The following is a 21,236-nucleotide window of genomic DNA, read 5'->3' on the forward strand; positions in this document are numbered from 1 at the left end:
GTTCCACCTGCACTAGGGACTGGGAAGTTAAGCTCGCCTGCCACAGTGTTGTATTGACCCCGCACTAATATAAACCATTTGTTGCCATCATTTTCTGGGCCTTCAAAGAGCACATTTGGAGAGAGGATGGAGATCCGTATGTAGAACATGAAGACGTGGGGCACCCTTCTCTTCCACCTGCTGCATGAGAGACCGTCCGCAGCTGGGAAGGGGCCGGACTTGGACTATCAAGCCCTTTGCTGTCGAGCTAATTGCTCTCTGAAGGGTTGGAAGCTATTTCCTTCCAGATCAACATGTGTCCAGATGTCATGGATGGTGGGGGGAGACGATACAGATGTACAGCATTACCATGAAAGCACAGCATTCCCGAGCTCGGTTTAGAGTATGGACGCTTATAGAACTGGCTAAGATTCTGATTGAGCTGCAAAAATTAAAGGGGAGCTCCCCATAAATTTCTTCTGAAGCATGATTTGATGATTAGGGCCTGATTCACACCTATGCAGATTGCAGTTTGCATATTCCAGGTGCATTTTGCGTTTTTCAATACATGTTTTTGATCCATTGAAGTCTATGGAACCAAAAACCAGAAAAAAGTCCCTGGTCCTTTCCATAAAATGCATAGATGTGAACATGACCCATAGGAAACCATGTTAAATGGACTGTAGTGTGTTTCCGCAAAACTGAAAATGCACTAAAAAATGCATAGGTGTGAACCAGGCCTTAGTGTGGCCTGTAGCCAGGACCTCTTGCCAATATAATTCCGGTTCTGCACAAGCATCTTGTTTCTTTAAAGCGGAGTTCCAACTGTGAAATTTTTTTTTTTTTTTGGATGAATATCTTAATTTTAAAGAACTTATTACTAGCACTCACGTTTATCTTTTTAATCGCTGCTCGATTGCCGATTTATTTGAGCAGGATAGGTTTTATTCCGTGTTCCTGCTATTTTACACATTGCTTGTGGGCATGTGAAGCCCACAAGCACTAGCTTCCGGGCTCTGGTGCAGCTGAGCGACCAGCATGCACCGCCCATATTCGCGCGAATGCGCATTATGTACAGCGCAGCTCCGTACACTTCTGATGTTGCCATCACAACGGGCGTCGGCGTCGGAAGTGCCCGCCCCCGTCATGATGGCAACGAAGCCCTCGGCGCTGCCCACTGACTCCTGGGAAATGATGACAAGCATCTCCCAGGAGCACTAGCGAGCATGGGCGCCAAGGGAAATGACGTCAGGCGCCAGGGAGAGGAAGAGGCAGATTACAAGGGACCCCCTAGCAACAGACCTGAAAAGGTGAGTACATTTTTTTTTTTTTTCCAAAGGTTGTTCTTTGTATTTAATGCAGCTGAATAATGACTGGAACTCCACTTTAACCACTAGCCGACCAGCGCACGACGATGTACGTCGGCACAATGACACGGCTGGGCAAATGGGCGTACAGGTATGTCCCCTTTAAATCGCAGCATTGTGGGCGCCCGCTGCGTACTCCGTGACCGTGTCCGTGGGTCCCACAGACTCGATGTCCGCCAGGTGCCCGCGATCGTGTCACGGAGCGGAAGAACGGGGAGATGCCTATGTAAACAAGGCATTTCCCCGTTCTGCCTAGTGACATGACAGAGATCTACTGCTCCCTGTCATTGGGAGCAGTGATCGCTGTCATGTCAGTGGTAGCCCATCCCCCCCACAGTTAGAACACCTCCCTAGGACACACTTAACCTCTTGATCGCCCCCTAGTGTTTAACCCCTTCCCTGGCAGTGTCATTTATACAGTAATTAATGCATTTTTATAGCACTGATCGCTGTATAAATGACAATGGTCTCAAAGTAGTGTCAAAAGTGTCCAATGTGTCCGCCATAATGTCGCAGTCATGATACAAATCGCAGATCGCTGCCATTACTAATAAGAAAAAAAAATTCATATTAAAAATGCCATAAATCTATCCCCTATTTTGTAGACGCTATAACTTTTGCGCAAACCAATCAATATACGCTTATTGCGATTTTTTTTTTTACCAAAAATATGTAGAAGAATACATATCGGCCTAAACTGAGGAAAAAAAAATTTTTTTATATTTTTTTTGGGGGGATATTTATTATAGCAAAAAGTAAAAAAATATTGTTTTTTTTTTTCAAAATTGTTGCTATTTTTTTGTTTATACCGCAAAAAATAAAAACCGCAGAGGTAATCAAATAACACCAAAAGAAAGCTCTATTTGTGGGAAAAAAAAGGACGTTAATTTTGTTTGGGTGCAACGTCGCACGACCGCGCAATTGTCAGTTAAAACGACGCAGTGCCGTATCACAAAAAAGTGCTCTGGTCAGGAAGGGGGCTGAAGTGGTTAATGGTTCATTTAGTGTTAGGGGTTCAGTGGGGCTCGGCGTTAGGAGACGCCTGGATAGAGAGAGATATAGAGGCTTTAGCTGCTAAAAATGCAAGTTGCCTGTCTGCCGATGGATGACGTATGTTGGGTCGCCGGCCCCAGAACAAGCATGCAGGTCAGGGAAGACAGAATGAGGTCAGGAGTACTGCTCCTGAGATCAGCATGAGAGCCATGGAGCAATGGTGGCCTCTATATGGTATGTGGTGGTTGGTGGGGTGGAGTGAAGGGTGATGGTTCCTTTAAGTGATGGGTCAAGTTTTAGGATCAAGGGCAAGGGTCAAGGGTTAATTTGATGTTCAAGCAGAACTTTCAGCTGAAATTTTTACGGCTTAAGGGTTCCTTTTTTTCTGGATTGGGTTAAGTTTAAAAGTTGGAGGGAGGTTGAAGAGTAGGGGGGAGAGTAGGATTAAAGCTTGACTTGAGCCAAATTTTTTCTTTTTAGTTCTGGATAGCATAGGGCTGGAACCTCTCATTATTTCATATGCATTGCATGTCCCATTGGAGAGATTTCCCTTCTCTTGCAGTCAGGACAGTCCGGTGACATCATTGCTTTTTGATACTGAAGTCAAATGTTATAGCCATGAGGTCATTACTCCCTAAAGATACTTTACAGGACTAGCTTAATTACTCATCCGATAAATGCTGTAAATTAAAGAGGTGAACAGTTTAGGTTCTAGTTTAGCTGAGACATTAGCACTCTCCAGATACTAATTATGACATTAAGCCTGGGTTCACACTGCTGCGGGTTAGAACTCGCGCAATTTCAACGCAGTCCGACTTCGGGGGGCCATTTGACAAACATCTGTGCGAGTTCCTGCCCAGATGTCTATACAAATAGCCACCCGAAGTCGCCAAAGGACCTACTTTTGGGAATCAGTGCGGAAGGTGCCATTGCAGGCAATAGCCGCCAAATCGCATGCCAAATCATGCCAATGTGAACCTAGGCTAAGGGGAAGATTTACTAAAACTGGAGCACACAGAATCTGGTGCAGCTGTGCATAGAAACCAATCAGCTTCTGACTTCAGCTTGTTGAACTAAGCTTTGACAATAAAACCTAGAAGCTGATTGGTTATCATGCACAGCTGCACCAGATTCTGTGTGGACCAGTTTTAGGAAGTCTTCCCCCAAGAGTCAGCAGTTGTATGTTCTCTGATACTGCAGTGACATCACCACTCTCCAAAGAAATTTATAGGACATCAGTACGATATCCTTCAGATACTATTCTCCTTATATTTAATATTCTCTAGGTGTGACATCACTACCCCCTATATATCGCATATTTTTTAGGAGTTACATCACCACTCTAATTGTTTTATATTCTCTAGGTGTGACATCACCCCCCTCTATATTTTATATTTTCTAGGTGTGACATCACTAGTCTAATTGTTTTATATTCTCTAGGTGTGATATCACCCCCCTCTATATTTTATATTCTCTAGGTGTGACATCACCCCCTCTATATTTTATATTCTCTAGGTGTGACATCACCAGTCTGTTTTATATTCTCTAGGTGTGACATCACTCCCCTTTATATTTTAGATTCTCTAGGTGTGACATCACCCCCCTCTATATTTTATATTCTCTAGGTGTGACATCACTAGTCTAATTGTTTTATATTCTCTAGGTGTGACATCACCCCCTTTATATTTTATATTCTCTAGGTGTGACATCACCCCCCTTTATATTTTATATTCTCTAGGTGTGACATCACCCCCCTCTATATTTTATATTCTCTAGGTGTGACATCACTAGTCTAATTGTTTTATATTCTCTAGGTGTGACATCACCCCCCTTTATATTTTATATTCTCTAGGTGTGACATCACCCCCTTTATATTTTATATTCTCTAGGTGTGACATCACCCCCCTTTATATTTTATATTCTCTAGGTGTGACATCACCCCCTTTATATTTTATATTCTCTAGGTGTGACATCACCCCCTTTATATTTTATATTCTCTAGGTGTGACATCACTAGTCTAATTATTTTATATTCTATAGGTGTGGTATCATTACCCTTTATATATTTTATATTCTCTAGGTGTGACATTACTACCCTCTATATATCTTATATTATCTAGGTGTGACATCACTTGTCTAATTATTGTATATTCTACAGGTGTGATATCACTACCCTGTATATAGTGTATATTTTCTAGGTGGGACATCACTAGTCAAATTGTTTTAGATTCTACTGGTGTGATATCACTACCCTTGATACAGTATATTGTATATTTTCTAGGTGTGACATCACTGCCCTCTATATATCTTATATTCTCTAGATGTGTCACCACTACTCACCATATATATCACCAGATATTCTCTAAACATGACATGATTACCCCCTAAGTATTTAATATTCTTCACTACTCTCTACGTATTTTTTTTTCTCTCTAGATATGTCATCAACTACTCTTTTTGGGTTTTTTTAATCTCTAGGTGTGATATCACTACACTCTATATATTTGATGTTCTCTAGGTGGGGCATCACTACTCTAAATATTAAATATTTTCTAGATGTTGAATCACAAATCCCTCCTTATGTTTGATATTCTCCAAATGTGACATCACTACCCTCTATATATCTCTAGTCTCTAGGTTGACATCACTATTCTAATTACTATATATTCTCTAGATGTGACATCACTACTCTCCATATATTTTATTTTTCTCTAGATGTGACAACTACCCTCTTTGTTTTAATATTCTGTAAGTGTGATGTCACTACCTTCTACATACTTTATATTCTCTAGATGTGACATCACTACTCTAATTATGTAATATTTTCTAAATGTGACATCACTAATCCCTCCATATATTTGATATTCTCCAAATGTGACCTCACTACCCTTTATATATATATATATATTCTCTATGTGTGACATCACTATTCAGATTACTTTATATTCTCTAGATAGCACATTACTACTCTCTGTATATTTGATATTCCATAAACTTGACATCATTATCTTCTATATATTTGATATTCTGTAAGTGTGACATCACTACTCTCCATATATTTGATGTTCTCTAGGTGTGACATCACTACTCTCCATATATTTGATGTTCTCTAGGTGTGACATCACTACTCTCCATATATTTGATGTTCTCTAGGTGTGACATCACTACTCTCTATATAATTGATGTTCTCTAGGTGTGACACCACTACTCTCCATATATTTGATGTTCTCTAGGTGTGACATCACTACTCTCCATATATTTGATGTTCTCTAGGTGTGGCATCACTACTTTAACCATTAAATATTTTCTAGACGTTGCATCACAAATCCCTCCCTGTGTTTGATATTCTCCAAATGTGACATCACTACCCTGTATATATCTTATAGTCTCTCTAGGTTGACATCACTATTCTAATTACTATACATTCTCTAAATGTGACATCACTGCTCTCCATATATTTGATATTCTGTAGCTGTGACATCACTAATCTCCATATATTTTATTTTTCTCTAGATGTGACATCAGCTACCCTCTTTGTTTTTATATTCTTCAAGTGTGATATACCTACCCTCTATAAATTTCGTATTCTGTATATGTGACACCAATACTCTAATTATTTATTGTATATTCTAGATGTGACTTCACTAATCACTCTATATATTTGATATTCTCCAAATGTGACCTTACTCCACTCTATATATATCGTATATTCTACGTGTGACATCACTATTCTAATTAATTTATATTCTCTAGATGTGACATCACTAGTCCCCATATATTTGATATTCTCTAAACATGACATCATTACCCCCTATATATTTGATATTCTGTAGCTCTGACATCACTACTCTCCATATATATATTTTTTCTCTAGAGAAGACATCAACTACCCTCTTTGTTTTATATTCTCTAGGTGTGATATCAACACCCTCTATATATTGTATATTCTCTAGGTGTGACATCACCAGGGGCGGACTGATAACTCATGGGGCCCCCGGGCAATAGGAGATTATGGGGCCCCCAGGCAATCAGAGATGGGGCCACACAGTATACACACACACAGTATACAATCACACAGTATACACATACATGTACACACAGTATACACAGACAGATGTAAAAAACACAGATTTATACATACTGTCCCTGGTTTTACTGAGGCTGGCAACCCTGGCAGTGCCCAAGTGGCTCAATGGTCAGTCCGCCCCTGGACATCACTCCCCTCTATATAGTTTATATTCTCTAGGTGTGACATTACTCCCCTCTATATATTCTATATACTCTGGAGGAGACATCAACTACCCTCTTTGTTTTATATTCTCTAGGTGTGACCTCACTGCTCTCTATATATTTTATATTCTCTAGGTGTGACCTCATTGCCCTCTATATATTTTATATTCTCTAGGTGTGACATCACCCCCCTCTATATAGTTTATATTCTCTAGGTTTGACATCACTCCCCTCTATATATTCTATATTCTCTAGGTGTGACATCACTCCCCTCTATATATTCTATATTCTCTAGAGGAGACATCAACTACCCTCTTTGTTTTATATTCTCTAGGTGTGACCTCACTGCTCTCTATATATTTTATATTCTCTAGGTGTGACCTCACTCCCCTCTATATATTTTATATTCTCTAAGTGTGACATCACTACTCTCCACATATATCTTTCCAGATTTGTTTCAGTACTCTCTAGCTATCAGTTGTATTTTATAAGGTTGATATCATTACTCTCTACAGCAAAATTACATGTATGTCACATCACTGAAATCCATATTTTCCTTCCAGACATAATAACCATTCAGATAAATATTACAGAAGTGATATCTGCCCAAATATATCCTTAAGTAGCAACATTGCTCCTCTTCCTATATAATACTGTATATATTTGACCACCAGTTCAAGGACAGATTTGTTGGTAAAGTGTTGGACCTGAAGTAGGAGGGATGAGGCTTTGAGTCCAAATTTTAGAGACAGCTCTCTGTCAGCTGGGTTATCCTTGGGGGTCCCCAGAGTGGTCTAAAAAACGTGAAAAGGATGAGAACACCACAGACATGATGTGAGTCCAGAAACTCTTTATTGCACATGACAGGAGGTCAGAAGAGAAAGCCCACGTCAGGCCTGACCGATGGCCTTTGATTTTGCAATCTGTTGTCTAATATTTTTCTTTATTACAGCTGACATCCAAGCCCTGATGAAGGGGAACACTGAGACCCTGAAACGTGTTGGGTTTCCCCTCTGACCTCCTGTCATGTGCAATAAATGTTTACTGGACTCACATTAAAACTGTGGTGCTCTCATTTCTTTTACATGTATGTTCACCAGGATCACCATTAATCTCTAGATTTAGTTATGGTTATTGTAACTGATGTGTCACATATCACTATATGTCATACATAAGTTATAATGGACAGGGATATCCTCAATGTTCTCTGCATATATTAAAGTGATTCTGCTGCAATTTTTTTATAAATTGTTGTTACTTTAAAAAAAAAAAAAAACACCACTCCGGCCACTAAATCCGGTCCCCCAAAGTCTGTTGAGAAATTGACACTTCTGGGAGTGTCGATCTCCTGGGTATCACTGCAGGAGAGAGTGGTGACCTGGAGTTAGAGGGCTGACCAGTGAGAGCTGTGGAGGTCCCAGGAGTTCAACAATCCCAGAAGCAACTGTTTCCCAGAGGACTTCAGGGTATCAGCTCTGTTCACTAAAACTGGGTCCTCAAAGTCCATTGGGAAATTAACACTTTCAGAAGTGTCAACCTCCTGAGTACCCCATTGCTCTCACTGGCTCCTCCCTCATCATTGTAGGAGATAGTGGTGACATGGGTTTAGATGGCAGAACCAGTGGGAGCTGTGGAAGACCCAGGAGGTCAACAATCCCAGAAGTGTTGGTTTCCCATTGGACTTTGGTGGGTCAGTTCTGTTCACTAAACTGGTCCTCTGAAGTCAGTCAAGAAATTGACACCACGAGTGTTGATCTCCTGGGTACCCTACTGCTTTTGACTGGCTCCTCCCTCATCACTGGTGGATTGGAGTAGTGACATGGGGTTAGAGGGTCAAACCAGTAAATGCTGTGAGGGACCTCAGGCGATTCACACTCATGAAGTGTCTTTTTTCCATCAGACTTTGGGAAATAAGCAACTTTTTAAATCCTCTGGGTGGATGGAACAAGGGCTCAGCCACCTCACATTTGATCTGAAAGACTTTGGTAAATCAGTTCAGTTGATTAAACTGGTCAACTGAAGTCTATTGAGAAATCGGCACTTCTGGGAGTGTCAATCTCCTGGATACTGCTATGGTCTCACTGGCTCCTCCCACATCATTGCAGGGGAGAGTGGTGACATGCGGTTAGAGCAGTGGTCTTCAAACTGCAGGCCTTTGTTGACTTAATCTGGATCTCGGGGGACTATTCCTCCCACTGACACCAACAAGTGGACGCTATTCCTACCACTGACACCAAGGGGGCACCAATTCCTTCCACTGACACCAACAGTGGGGAACCATTACTCTCACCAACACGAACAATGGGACATTTTTCCTTCCACTGACACCAGTGATGGGATACTATTCCTGTCACTGACACCAGCAATGGGGCATTAGTCCTCCCACTACTACCAATGATGGGGCACTATTCCTCCTTCTACTGACTAAAGTCAATATGTAATTGTTTTACTCCCACTGACGCCGGGGCATTTTCTAATTCCACTGGCCAATCGGCCCCCCTAATGTCTGAAGGATAATGAACCAACCCTTTCTTTAGAAAGTTTGGAGACTCCTGGGTTAGGGGGTCGAACAAAAGAAAGCTGTAGGGGACCCAGGAGATCAACAGTCTCAGAAGTGGTGGTTTCCCAGTGGACTTCAGGGGATTGGTTCTGTTGGCTAAAACTGGTCTCTCAAAGGCTTTTGGGAAATCTACACTTTTAGACGTGTCGACCTCCTAGGTACCCGCTGCCCTCACTGGCTTCTCTCTAATCATTGAGAGGTGACATGAAGTTAGAGGGCAGAACCAGGGAGAGCTGCGGGGGGACCCAGGAAATCAACACCTTCAAAAGTGTCAGTTGTCCAACGGACTTCGGGGGATCATTTCTAATGATCAAAGCAACATTCACTGATGTGGGCATTAGGAAAGATGAGTATTTACTGCCTTCTCTAATAACCAACAGCAGTTTAGAACAAAAGGCTCACTAGAAGTGTAGAGTTCATACGGAAAAGAGTGGAGTACTATTTTTATGCACACATGATTTATTGGTCACATGCTTTGTTCAGATAAGACACAGCCAATGCGTTTCAAGGGTTCTAAAGGATAGGAACATATGTTACCAGAACACCACAAATCTGTAATCAATAGTCCAAATGTTTTATTGAAGCAATCCCATCACTAACAGTGTCAAGGCAACATTTGGAGGCCACACAGGACTTTGCAGGCATAGGCTCACACATGCTTATCACATGCCTCCCAACATGGTCCTGGGTGGTCTTGAAATGTTGCATTAAAACTGTTCAGGATGTGATCGCCTCAATAAAATATTTGGATTATTTTTTACAGATCCATGGTGTGCTGGTGAGTGACATGTGTTCCTATCAATGTGCTGACTCTAGCTCAGTGATCTCCAAACTGCAGCTGGTGGGCTGGACTTGGCCCTTTGGTTACCTTTATCCAGCCCTCGGGGCACTATTCCTCCCCAATGACACCAACAATGGGCACTATTCCTCCCATTGATGCTAATGATGACGCACCATTCTTCCACTGACACCAAAGATGGGGCACTATTTCTCCCCAATGACACCAACGATGGGCACTATTCCTCCCATTGACACCAAAAAAGAGGCATGATTCTTCCCACTGACACCATTGATGGGGCAGTATTCTTTTCACTGATACCATTTTCTACTCCCAGTGGCTACAGTCTGGCCCCCCCTTAAGTCTAAAGGGCAGTAAACTGGCCCTTTGTTAAGAAAGTTTGAAGACCCCTGCTCTAGCTGATCTGCTGCCAGTTGCTACAGCACCCACTTACTCCAGGTCTTGTACAGGAACGTGTGCAATGGGAATATTCCTGAGTTCCAAGGGACCCTCTTCATTAGTATGTACAGCATACAAGAAATTAGCCTTCTATTTAAAGTGTATATTCACCTTTTCACAAAAAATGAAAAAGTGAACTAACTCCAAACCCCTGCTGCCGGGTGGTGCCAGCTGCAGATCTCCTAACTTCCCACAGCTCCCCCCAGCCCCCTTCAGTGCCCCTTATCCTGCCACAGAGCCTCCAACCACCCATAGTGCTCCCAAACTCAGCCCTCAGCCCCCACAGTTACCCCAGACCCCTTCAGTGCCCCTTAGCTTGCCACAGAGCCTCCAGCCACCCACAGTGCTCTCAAACTTAGCCTTCAGCCCACACAGTTCCCCCAGATCACTTCAGTGCCCCTTAGCTTGCCACAGAGCCTCTAGCCACCTATAGTGCTCCCAAATTCAAACAGTGCACCCCTTGGTCCAGCCAGTCTTCCACATTGCGCCTGCAAGGCAACCAGCATTCTGGAAAGGCTTCCAGCCCTTTCCAGAAACCCCATCCCCTACTGTTGACCCCAACTCCCTCCAGATACCTCATCATGTCTGGAGTAGAGTTCTCTAACCCCCTCCAGAACCCCCATCTTACCACAGTCACTCCCTGCTTCATCCAGAGCCTTCCAGCTTTTTAATACATATTTTGTATCCCAATAATTTTTATTTTTACTGTTGGGGCATTCAAGGTTTTGGAAGAATTTACCGGACCCTGGTCTCAAGGTTGAAGACCACTGACATAAATAGATTAACACATTCACAACCAGGGAAAAACAAAACAATATAAACTTTAAAGTGCTTCAAAGTGCAGACTTACTACTCTGCGCAGTGTTCCGTCACCATGCATTTAATCAGCGCAACGTGTCCCTCAGGGCCCCCGGAGGTTAAGAGGATGCAGACTTTGTGTTCTGTAGTTCACCTGTAATTTATTTTAGAGAAAGCCAGTGTTCCAGACAGAGGGAGCCAAGTTTTTTTTCCATCCTGTCCTGCTCCATAAGAGTGATAATCTGGGGCTCTCGGCTGCAGCTGTCTTTCTGTATCCAAAAGGATTTCGTCCTCCTCTGTAGCTGTCAGTTACATGACTCCTCGAGCCGCTCTGCCCTTCATAGTGAACGGATAAGGACAGAGGGGTCTGGTGTGAAGTTGTAGCATCACAAGAGTCTGAAAGCCCCCCCCCCCCCCCCTTAGATACATTTAGCGGAAGTAATTTTTGGAAGACTATGGCGATCACAAATCGTTCTGATAGATGAGTTGGGAAATTTTGAATCTGCAAGTGAAGTCCCCCTATATGACAACTGATGGTCTACACAAAAAATGTCAGCTCATGGCATTCTATATGACTTTGTCCTCAACTAGCTCTTACCGGTCTTGCGTAGGTGATAGATTTCATGTCGGGAAATGCAACACCATAACAACTCTGCTAAGTTTTATAAATCCTTTCTTTGCCCTGTGTGACTTGATGAGGCAATAATCACAATGTGCATCCTCCAAAAAAAACAAAAAGCTAATCATCAACTTGTTCCCGGTAGGTTCAGCATAGGCCTTGATCTTTGGCAGTCGTCATTCATGCCAACTCAGAGGAGGAAATTTATTGTCACTTCTGATACTATTCAACTCATGTTTGATATAATTTGCAGCTGAACTCCAATCAAGTAGTTAAATACACATAAAATACACATGGGAGCTGTTTTTCCTGAAAAAGGTTCATCCAGTCCTGAGAGTTACACAAACCTGCCAGATAGTACAGTATTTCTGGTGATTTACTGTGCTGGATTTACTGAGCTGAATGATGGGTGTGGCTGTATTGCCAATAGGAGGACTTAAATAAGTATGGTAAAATAAAACCTGAGCCTACTCTGCTCTTGTTCAAGAGTGGATAAGAGCACGTCGTTCTTGAGAAGGTAATGCAGAAAGTGCAAGGGCCAGAAGTGCATAAAGTAAAGAGTGCACAGGTCAAGAGTGTGTAGTGCAGAGAGTGCCAGGGTCAGGAGTGTGTAATGCAGAGAGTGCAAGGGTCAGGAGTGGATGAAGTAAAGAGTGCACGGGACAGGAGTGTGTAATGCAGAGGGTGCATGGGTCAGGAGTGGATGAAGTAAAGAGTGCACAGGTCAGGAGTGTGTAATGCAGAGAGTGCATGGGTCAGGAGTGTGTAATGCAGAGAGTGCATGGGTCAGGAGTGTGTAATGCAGAGTGTGCATGGGTCAGGAGTGGATGAAGTAAAGAGTGCACTGGCCAGAAGTGTGTAATTCAGAGGGTGCATGGGTCAGGAGTGCATAAAGTAAAGAGTGCATGGGTCAGGAGTGTGTAATGCAGAGAGTGTAAAGGTCAGGAGTGCATAAAGTATTAAGTGCATGGGTCAGAAGTGTGTAATAGAGAGAGTGCATAGGTGAGGAGTGCATAAAGTAAAGAGTGCAAGGGTCAGCAGTGTGTAATGCAGAAAGTGCATGGGTCAAGAGTGCATAAAGTAAAATGTGAACGGGTCAGGGTGTGTAATGCAGAGAGTACAAGGGTCAGGAGTGTGTAATGCAGAGAGTGCAAGGGTCAGGAGTGGATGAAGTAAAGAGTGCACGGGACAGGAGTGTGTAATGCAGAGGTTGCATGGGTCAGGAGTGCAAAAAGAGTTCACAGGTCAGGAGTGTGTAATGCAGAGAGTGCATGGGTCAGGAGTGTGTAATACAGAGAGTGCATGGGTCAGGAGTGTGTAATGCAGAGAGTGTAAAGGTCAGGAGTGCATAAAGTATTAAGTGCATGGGTCAGAAGTGTGTAATAGAGAGAGTGCATAGGTGAGGAGTGCATAAAGTAAAGAGTGCAAGGGTCAGCAGTGTGTAATGCAGAAAGTGCATGGGTCAAGAGTGCATAAAGTAAAATGTGAACGGGTCAGGGTGTGTAATGCAGAGAGTACAAGGGTCAGGAGTGTGTAATGCAGAGAGTGCAAGGGTCAGGAGTGGATGAAGTAAAGAGTGCACGGGACAGGAGTGTGTAATGCAGAGGTTGCATGGGTCAGGAGTGCAAAAAGAGTTCACAGGTCAGGAGTGTGTAATGCAGAGAGTGCATGGGTCAGGAGTGTGTAATGCAGAGAGTGCATGGATCAGGAGTGTGTAATGCAGAGAGTGCATGGGTCAGGAGTGGATGAAGTAAAGAGTGCATGGGTCAGAAGTGTGTAATGTACAGAGTGCATGGGTCAGCAGTGCATATAGTAAAGAGTGCATGGGTCAGGAGTGTGTAATGCAGAGAGTTTAAAGGTCAGGAGTGCATATAGTATTAAGTGCATGGGTCAGAAGTGTGTAATATAGAGAGTGCATGGGTGAGGAGTGCATAAAGTAAAGAGTGCAAGGATCAGCAGTGTGTAATGCAGAGAGTGCATGGGTCAAGAGTGCATAAAGTAAAATGTGAACAGGTCAGGGTGTGTAATGCAGAGACTGCAAGGGTCAGGAATGCATAAAATTAAAAGGTGAATGGGTCAGGAGTATGTAATGCAGAGAGTGCATGGGTAAGGAGTGCATAAAGCAAAGAGTGCATGGGTCAGGAGTGTGTAATGCAAAGAGTGCACAGCTTAGGAGTAATGCGGAAAGGGAAAGGGTCAGGAGTGCATAAGGTAAAGAATGCATGGGTCAGTAGTGTGTCATGTACAGAGTACATGGGTCAGGAGTGTGTAGTGCAGAGTGTGCATGGGTCAGGAGTGCATAAAGTAAAGTGTGCACCGTTCAGGAGTGTGTAATGCAGAGAGCACAAGGGACAGGAGTGATTAAAGTAAAGAGTGCACGGGTCAGTAGTGTGTAATGTATAGAGTGCAGGGGTCAGGAGTTCTTAAAGAAAGCTTGTTCACAGACTTGTTCATTGTGCGTACATTTACACCCCATTTTCCCCATTTTGGCTTATTTATTAAACAACTTTTTCCTGTTGAATTCTTATTACCTGTCCTTAAATGATGAATAAGTTCTGCAACTGCTAAGCAGCATGGGCCTTCGTCCTAACAACCGAGGATGATTGGCATCCCTTTGCCAAATAAGGGACAAATTCAATCAATATAGGAAGCACCAATTTACTTTCTGGGACACTCCCGTACTATACAGGATCGGTGCAACCCTATTGGACACTGAAGGAGCAGCAGCACACTAATAAATTCATCTCTCTGCACACTTCTCCTGTCAGTATGTCCCATGTCAGCATACATGAATGCAGGACACCTAATTGGCCCAAGTGTTTACCCAAGCATGGATTGATGAAAGTGTAAGTGTATTTGAAAGCTTGCATCTTAAAATATATTCAGGTATCCACATGACTACCCAAAGCTAACACAGTTCAATACTTTTCTGCTAGAAGATTTTCAGGTAGGAAGTTTGCATGGTCTCGAATCACATGACTGTGCAAAATAGAGTGCCACAAATCTGGGGTGAATCCAGAAGAACCTATATATTAATATATAAGAACTTAATATTATATAGAAAAAGCACTAATAAAATCAGAGGCAGCATTATCTTTGCAATGGATTATAAACAAAAAATAAAAATATGTACAAAACCACAAAACACTATGATCCCCTTAGTGGGACCCTCGTAAAAAAAAACGGCTGCCCTATTGCCCATATTTATCTTGGTAAGCCAACTAGCACACAGCTAAATTTATCCCTCCCGCTCCTGACACAGCCCATTCAAACGTGCACCTGCCATGCGGTAGTTGAAATAGCTTATGTAGGATGGCAGTCGGGGCCCCCCACATGCTCTCCGGATCTACTGCAGTGGAGCATGTAAGGCTTGCAGGATAATCAGCCCCACTGAAATCCGGTATGCCTTCCACAACGAGGGATCTCCGAGCTCGTCTGTGTTATTTTTAGCAGGGAAAACATTTTAAGAGCCTATTTATGCATTCCCTAAAACCGGATCATTTAAAAGTAGTATTCTTTTTAAAAGCAAAATGTTTTTGGCAAGGAACCAAGACATACTAGGCCTCAAGCTTGAGTGTCTGAGAAAAGGACTGTCTGTTTTTGTACGTGGCAATCAGAATGATTGGTTCTGCAATATTCTAACTGGTCCAGGAATGTGTGGCTAAGGGTAATGCAAGCAGTTGTTCACTTACAGTCATTAGGTTGTCAGTCCTAAACCTATAACAAAAGGTGTAGCCAGGTCCACCTCCCCTTGTCCCCTACCCTTGGTGATGTGCTTTGTCTAGCACAGTGGAACACACAGTGATAAAAGGAGGCACCTACAAAGCAGCCCTATACCTGTAACACCAGGTGTAGCCAGGTCCAGTTTCCCTGACCACCTTCCCTTAGTAATGTCCTCGATCTGGCACAGTGGAACATATAGTGGCCAAGGAAGGGCCCTACGAAGCAGCCCAAAATGTCTAATAGCAGGTGTAGCCAAGTCCACCCCCCTCGTCTCCTTCCCATGGTGATGTTCTCTATCTGGCACAGTGAAACAGCAAACAGTAGCCATGGGAGGACCCTACAAAGCAGCACTGAACCTCTAACAGCAGGTATAGCCAGATCCACCTCCTCTTTCTGTCTACCCTTGATGATGTCCTTGGTCTAGCCAACAGTGTACAATGGACACAGAAGGAACCTACATAGTAGCCTAAAACCTCTATCAGCAGGTGTAGCCAGGTCCACCTCCCCTTAATGATATCTTTGATCTAGCCCACGGAAACAGCATACAGTGGACAGGGAAGGACCCTACACAGTAGTCCTAAACCTCTAGCAGCAGGTCTAGCCCCTTCTTGCCTTCTTCCCTTGGTGATGTCCTTAGTCTGACAATGTACAGTGGCCACAGGTGAACCCTACATAGTAGCCCTAAATCTTTAACAGCAGGTATAGCCAGGTCCACCTCCTCTTGCCTCCTTTTCTTGGCGATGTCCTCAACCTGGCACAGGGGAACAGAATACTATGGACACAAGAGGACCCTACATAGTAGCCCTAAACTTCTAACAGCAGTTGAAGCCAGGTTCACCTCTCCTTGCCTCCTTTCCTTGTTGATGTCCTGGGTCTGGCATGGCAGAACAGCATACAGTAGGACACTGCAAAGCAGCCATAAACAAGAGGTCAACCTCCCCTTTGCATCTACTCTTGATGATGTCCTTAGTCTAGCACAGGGAGGTCCTGTTTCCTGACCTACAGACTTTGGGGGGGGGGGGGCTGGACTAGGGCCTGTGGGAGAAGAAAATGTCCTAGTGGCCAGTTGGAGTAAATAATGCCCTAACTTTGGTGTCAGGGGGAGGACTAGTGCCTCATCATTGATGTCAGTGGAAGGAATAGTGCCCCATTGTTGGTATCATTGGAAAGCATTCTGCCCCCTCGTTGGTGTCAGTTGGAGAAATTGTGCCCCATTGTTGGTATCAGTGGGGGGAATAGTGGCCCATCATTGGTGTCGCTGGAAAGAACTCTGCCCCATCGTGGGTGTCAGTGGTAGTAATTGTGCCCTTTGATTTGTGTCAGTGGGGGGAATAGTGCCCCATTGGTGTCAGCGGGAGGAATAGTGGTTCATCGTTGGTGTCAGTGGGAGGGATAGTGGCCCATTGTTAGTATCAATGGAAGGAATTATTCCCTATCATTGGTGTCAATGGGAGGAATATTGCCCCATTGTTGGTGTCAATGGAAGGATATGTGCCCTTTTGATGGTATCAGTGGGAGGAATAGTGCCCCATTGTTGGTGTCAGCAACAGGAATTATGCCCTATTGTTGTTGTCAGTGGATAGAATAGTGCCTCAAGGGCCAGATAAAGGCAAGCAAAGGCATCCGGCAGTTTGGAGACTGCTGGTCTAGCGTAAGGGAAGAGCGTACAATGGACACAGAAGGATGCTACACAGTAGCCATAAACTTGTAACAGCGGGTCTAGCCATGTTCACCTTCTCTTGCCTCCTTCCCTTGGTGATGTCCACAGTCTGGTACAGTGGAACAGCAGATTGTGGACACAGGAGGACCCTACATAGTAGCTCTTAATCTCTAAAAGCAGGTGTAGCCAGGTCCACGTCCCCTTGCCTCCTTCCCTTGTTAATGTCCTAGGTCTGGTACAGTGGAACAGCAGATTGTGGACAAAGGAGGACCCTACATAGTAGCTCTTAACCTCTAAAAGCAGGTGTAGCCAGGTCCACCCCCCCTTGCCTCCTTCACTTGTTGATGTCCTTAGTCTGTAACAGTGGAAAAGCATACGGTGGACACAGTAGAATCATATAGAGTAGCTTTAAGCTTCTAAAGCAGGTTTAGCTAGGCACACTTCCCCCTTGCCTCCTTCTCTTGGTGATGCCCTTCATCTAGCATAATAGAATGGAGTACAGTGGACCCAAGAGGACTCTACAAAGCTTGGCCTAGGAGGAAGCAAAAAGGAAAAAGGGTTCGCCTGGCAAAATTGTGAAAATAATTGTAGATCTGTATGCAGATCTGTACTCATTAATGCATCCCTAAATCTGGTCAATAGGGGAGACCCCAAGGGTTCCCTTAAGTAGCCTACTTGTCTACTTAAGTCTGAGTAAGTCTTTAGTGTATGTAACAAGAAGCCAGAAGAAAAAGCCAGCGGGTTTCCAGGGATCCAAACGCTGTCTGAATAGTGACCCATACAATTGTATCTAAAACCTCTATATTTTACAGCAAATTGTCTAGTAATCTGCTTAATCATAGCTAGAATGTAAACCTTGATAAAGGGGGATTTTTGGCCCCGAAACGTGTTGGCTTTTTCCTTCTGGTTTCTTGTCCCATGCAGTAAGAATGACTGAACCTTAACCAGGTGAGTGGCACTGTCATCCTTATCAACCTACTTCAGTGGCTGCGCTGTGTGGCAGAGCCGTGTAAGTCTCACAACTGGATGGACAGAATAACAAGTCCTTTGGCAGGTAAAACAGCTCCCATAGACTGCATGTATTTCAGAATCCGAGCCCTGATGAGGAGTGACTGGATTTTTCTTACTGACTTCTGTCACAAGCAATAAAGACTTAAGCTGGCTATGCACTAGTAGATTTTTTTTTGTTTTTAGGAACGTTCATTTGAATTTCTAATCATTAATGGGGTCAAATCGCCATTTAATTTCGACCAGGACCAGAAAATTTCAAGAAGATGGAAATATTTTTCACAAACAAATTTCTTAACAGTGTATGTGATTTTCATTTGGTAAAGCCCATTTGTTCCAAAATTCAATGTTAGAAAATGTTTGATGCACTTTTGAACACCATTTATGAAGCCATCAAGACCATAATCAGATGGGTGGCACTGTCAGTCTTATTGACCTTTTTTAGGGTTGTGCAGTGATGCTGATCTGTGTAAATCTCAGGACTTGATGGACAGAAATACAAGTCCCCTGGCAGGTAAGACAGCTCCCAGTGATATATTTCAGAATCCAAGCCCTGATGAAGGGAGATTTCTGACTCTGGAACGTGTTGTAAATTTGTTCTGCTTTTTTTGTTATGTGCAATATACCTTAAAAACCTTCTTCAAGGTTGTGTAAATCTCAGAACTAGATGGACAGAATGACAAGTCCTTTGGCAGGTAAAACAGCTCCCATCAATACATTTCAGGTTCCAAGCCTTGATGAAGGGGGATTTCTGACCCTGAAACCCTAACAAGACAAGTGACACACTCATCCTTATTACCTTGTTCAGGGTTGTGCTGTAGCGTTGTTTTGTGTAAATTTCAGAACTGGATGGACAGAAATGCAAGTGTTTGGCAGGTAAAGCTCCTCCCTTTTATAGAAATTTCAAGTCCAAGTCCTGATGAAGGGGATTTCTGACCCTGAAACACATTGGTTATTTGGATTTCTTTTTGTTTTGGTGCAATGAAGACTTACTGGACATCTTACTCTTCTTATTACCTTCTTCAGGGTTGTTCTGTGTAATCTCAGTACTGGATAGACAAATACAAGCCTTTGGCAAATAAAGTATATGTGTTTCAGAATCCAAGCCCTGATGAGGGGGGATATCTGACCCCGAAACACGTTGGTATTCTGATTTTTTTATCTCATGCCATATCAAGACTTACTGGGACTTAATCAGACAAGCGTCACCCTCATCCTTTTTACCTTCTTCAGGGATGTGCTGTGGAGCTGAGCTGTGTAGATCTCAGGACTGGATGGACAGACATACAACTCTTTGGCAGGTAAAATATATGTGTTTCAAAATCCAAGCCCTGATGAGGGGGAATTTCTGTTCCTAAAACATGTTGGTATTCTGATTTTTTTTTTAGCTCATGCCATATAAAGACTTACTGAACCTTAACCAGACAAGCGCCACCCTCATCCTTATCACCTTCTTCATGGTTGTGCTGTGGGGCTGAGCTGTGTAGATCTCAGGACTGGATGGACATGTACAAGTCTTTGGCAGATAAAATATATCTGTTTCAGAATCCAAGCCCTGATGAGGGGGGATTTCTGACCCCGAAACACGTTGGTATTTTGATTTTTTTAGCTCATGCCATATAAAGACTTACTGGACCTTAACCAGAGAAGCGTCACCCTCATCCTTATCACCTTCTTCATGGTTGTGCTGTGGGGCTGAGCTGTGTAGATCTCAGGACTGGCTGGGCAGAAATATAAGTTGCCCTGATGAGGGGGGATTTCTGACCCCGAAACACGTTGGTATTAAGATTTTTTTAGCTCATGCCATATAAAGACTTACTGGACCTTAACCAGACAAGCGCCACCCTCATCCTTATCACCTTCTTCAGGGTTGTGCTGTAGGGCTGAGCTGTGTAGATCTGAGGACTGGATGGACAAATACAAGCCTTTGGCAGATAAAATATATCTGTTTCAGAATCCAAGCCCTGATGAGGGGTATTTCTGACCCCGAAACACGTTGGTATTAAGATTTTTTTTGCTCATGCCATATAAAGACTTACTGGACCTTAACCAGAGAAGCGTCACCCTCATCCTTATCACCTTCTTCATGGTTGTGCTGTGGGGCTGAGCTGTGTAGATCTCAGGACTGGCTGGGCAGAAATATAAGTCGCCCTGATGAGGGGGGATTTCTGACCCCGAAACACGTTGGTATTCTGATTTTTTTAGCTCATGCCATATAAAGACTTACTGGGACTTAATCAGACAAGCGTCACCCTCATCCTTTTTACCTTCTTCAGGGATGTGCTGTGGAGCTGAGCTGTGTAGATCTCAGGACTGGATGGACAGACATACAACTCTTTGGCAGGTAAAATATATGTGTTTCAAAATCCAAGCCCTGATGAGGGGGAATTTCTGTTCCTAAAACACGTTGGTATTCTGATTTTTTTTTTAGCTCATGCCATATAAAGACTTACTGAACCTTAACCAGACAAGCGCCACCCTCATCCTTATCACCTTCTTCATGGTTGTGCTGTGGGGCTGAGCTGTGTAGATCTCAGGACTGGCTGGGCAGAAATATAAGTTGCCCTGATGAGGGGGGATTTCTGACCCCGAAACACGTTGGTATTCTGATTTTTTTAGCTCATGCCATATAAAGACTTACTGGACCTTAACCAGACAAGCGCCACCCTCATCCTTATCACCTTCTTCAGGGTTGTGCTGTAGGGCTGAGCTGTGTAATCTCAGTACTGGATGGACAAATACAAGCCTTTGGCATATAAAATATATCTGTTTCAGAATCCAAGCCCTGATGAGGGGTATTTCTGACCCCGAAACACGTTGGTATTAAGATTTTTTTTGCTCATGCCATATAAAGACTTACTGGACCTTAACCAGAGAAGCGTCACCCTAATCCTTATCACCTTCTTCATGGTTGTGCTGTGGGGCTGAGCTGTGTAGATCTCAGGACTGGCTGGGCAGAAATATAAGTTGCCCTGATGAGGGGGGATATCTGACCCCGAAACACATTGGTATTCTGATTTTTTATCTCATGCCGTATCAAGACTTACTGGGACTTAATCAGAC

General features: G+C 43.4%; 1 protein-coding gene across 2 annotated transcripts in view; it reads right to left on the reverse strand.

Moving 5' to 3' along the window:
* The window catches only part of HJV (hemojuvelin BMP co-receptor), a 61,199-nt gene that overhangs the window by 24,052 nt on the left and 15,911 nt on the right, over positions 1 to 21,236 (reverse strand). Inside the window, exon 1 of one of the 2 annotated variants that reach the window (XM_073608857.1) lies at positions 11,216 to 11,848. The exons of the other annotated variant lie outside the window; for it this stretch is intronic. The gene's annotated coding sequence lies outside the window, so the exon portion shown is untranslated. Of the gene's footprint in view, positions 1 to 11,215; positions 11,849 to 21,236 lie in introns of those variants that run through there. 2 annotated transcript variants of the gene reach the window in all.

The sequence above is a fragment of the Aquarana catesbeiana genome, linkage group LG13 (assembly GCF_042186555.1).
Source record: "Aquarana catesbeiana isolate 2022-GZ linkage group LG13, ASM4218655v1, whole genome shotgun sequence".
NCBI classification, from domain to species: domain Eukaryota; kingdom Metazoa; phylum Chordata; class Amphibia; order Anura; family Ranidae; genus Aquarana; species Aquarana catesbeiana.